The 2,794-nt window shown below is 38.9% G+C and overlaps 1 non-coding gene across 1 annotated transcript; it reads right to left on the bottom strand.

The window, feature by feature from the left end:
* Positions 1–2,481: 2,481 nt before the first annotated feature.
* Positions 2,482–2,588, bottom strand: LOC114397863. Its single transcript, XR_003663479.1, has one exon. It is a non-coding gene; the product is annotated as a small nucleolar RNA R71 (small nucleolar RNA).
* Between the last annotated feature and the right edge of the window lie 206 nt (positions 2,589–2,794).

Here is a 2,794-nt window from a genome sequence, read left to right as displayed (position 1 = left end):
TGGGCTTAATCCGGATTTTGGTTGTGGACTTGAAGAGGGCAAATAAAGCAGCGCTTACCTTAGTTAATTTCTAATTAGGAAATTTCGCAATTTTATTTTATGTTGTTCAGTGTTTATTTCGTTTTGGGCCAGAGTATTGTAATAGGGCCCAGTGACTTTGAGTGACTCTTTTTAAATAGTTGCCTTGGGATTCATGCAGGGCATTCTATTCTGTTATGCTATTCATTATTCAGAGCTTTGTTTTAGGGTTTTCGTTTTTCTGTTTTGACGCTTCTGAGTTCGTAATGCAATTTTACGTTTTCTGCTTCTAATTACAATTTCGTTCTTGCTTCTCCTTCTACTCTCATTTACGTTTCTGTTCCATTTTTCATTTCTGTTCGTTTACGTTTGTGTTCATTTACGTTTCCATTCATTTACGTTTCTGCTTCATGTTTCAATTGCATTTTCTGTTTGAATCCATGGAAGGCTAGATTTTCTGGTGTTGTTTCCTTTTGAGGACGAAGCCCAACTCTCTTTGAGGTTTCACTTGTAATGTGGTTTCCTGGCAGTTCTCCCTTCACCAGTATCCCAAATTCGTGAATATTAATCAGTGCACGCTACGTGTTCGATTAATTGCCTCTGAGCCTAACTTGCGTTCATGCTTAATGGACGAAGGGCTAACTGGTGTATGTGGTGCCTAATCACGTATTGAAAACCCTAAGTTGATTTTCGCTTAGTAAATTGAAATAGGGTTGGATTAAGTGGTTGACTGTTAGGGACGAATTCTCCAACCCAGGATAAGAGAATGACTTCTGAATCAGAGGAAACAACCCGTTTTTAATATTAGTAGTTTCGTATTCCAGTTTACTTGTTCTGCTCTTTAATCACAAAACAAACAAACCCCCCCAATCGTTACTGTTACTGCAAGTATATTATGAACATTTGGTTTGTCACTGCTCGTTGGGAAACGACCTAGGATCACTTCCTAGTTACTGCATTTTCATGTTTATTTGATTCGGGTACGGCCTCGATCAAATTTGGCGCCGTTGCCGGGGAGCAGTGTCCAAAGGTTCATAATAGCTAGCTAGTGTTGTGTGTTTAATCCTTTCGTGTTTTATGTTTAATTGTTAGTATTGTGTTAGTATGTGTGTTAGTGTGGTTTAGTGTCCTGGTATTTTGTTTAATGTGTGTTCTGTTTCAGTTTTCCCATTAAGCATTTCCCCTGTTTCAGTTTTGGGTGTTTTGCTGTGAAGATTGTGCTTGAAAACAGAGTAGTAGTAGAAATCAGCTTGCGGAAAAACAGAGTAGTAGTAGAAATCAATTAGAGACGGATTTTAGCGACCACCCATGCTGAATTATTTGGGATTTTTTGTTTTAGTAGCTAGGGTTGTTATTTTTGGCTGAATTTTTTTGTGGTAACTTCTTTTAATCCATATTGTGTGGGAAAAATAGCTAGAGCCTTTAGTTTGGTCAGATTTGAAAGTTCCAAAAAAACTAGCAAATTTTTTGTTTGTCAAAACTTCAAACGGCCATAACTTTTGCTCCGGTTATCAGAATCACAATTATTATATATGCATTTGGGGTAGAAAAAAATTTCCTACGCCGTGGCAGCCGCCATAGGCTGGCTGAGGTCTCCATCGTCCAAAAAAAGCGATTCTGTCAAAAGTTTTTTATTTTTCAAGTTTTATTCACTTATTTTTCTTAACCTACCAATTTTAGCTTTCATAGTTAGACTTTGAATTTTTGTCTGAAATTTTTTGGGCTATCTTCTCATCATTTTATAGGGTTGCTCACAAAATTTCAAGTCATTTGGATATCATTTGACGGTAGCTGTAGTTCAAACCTACACCTTTATTTACATGACAAGGCAACTAGTTGTGTGCATGCTGAATGTAGTGTATGACTAGAGGCAATCCATCTGACTTACAACCCTTTGATCCTGAGATAGATAGGACATTTCATAGGTTAGTTAGGCATCATTTTATACCTTTTGATCATTCTGAGCATTCCATAACTGGTGAATCTGTGCATTCTGTTATTGGTGATTTTGAACATCCTGATCTTGAGCATTATAATTTTGAGCATTCTGATTCTGAGCATTCTGATTTTGCACATTCTGAGAACATGGCACAACCTCCACCTCGTGAGAGAACTCTAAGGGAAATGGCTGCACCTGATTTCACCTATGAAAGCTTGTGCATCCAATACCCTGATGAGGATGTCCCATATGTTCTTAAAACTGGACTGATTCATTTGCTTCCAAAGTTTCATGGCCTTGCAGGTGAAGACCCGCACAAACATTTGAAAGAATTTTACATTGTCTGCTCCACCATGAAACCCCCAGATGTCGAAGAGGATCACATATTTCTGAAGGCTTTTCCTCATTCATTAGAGGGAGTGGCAAATGACTGGCTGTATTACCTTGCTCCAAGGTCCATCACGAGCTAGGATGACCTTAAGAGAGTATTCTTAGAAAAAAATTTCCCTGCTTCCAGGACCACAGCCATCAGGAAGGATATCTCAGGTATTAGACAACTCAGTGGAGAGAGCCTGTATGAGTACTGGGAGAGATTTAAGAAACTATGTGCCAGTTGCCCCCACCATCAGATTTCAGAACAGCTTCTTCTCCAATATTTTTATGAAGGACTCAGTAATATGGAGAGAAGTATGATAGATGCTGCCAGTGGTGGAGCCCTTGGAGACATGACTCCTGCTGAAGCCAGAAATTTAATTGAGAAGATGGCCTCCAACTCCCAGCAGTTTAGCGCCAGAAATGATGCCATAGTCATTAGAGGAGTGCATGAGGTAGCTACAA

The sequence above is a fragment of the Glycine soja genome, chromosome 18, assembly GCF_004193775.1.
Source record: "Glycine soja cultivar W05 chromosome 18, ASM419377v2, whole genome shotgun sequence".
Taxonomy (NCBI): domain Eukaryota; kingdom Viridiplantae; phylum Streptophyta; class Magnoliopsida; order Fabales; family Fabaceae; genus Glycine; species Glycine soja.
This window is presented reverse-complemented; position numbering and strand designations above follow the sequence as displayed.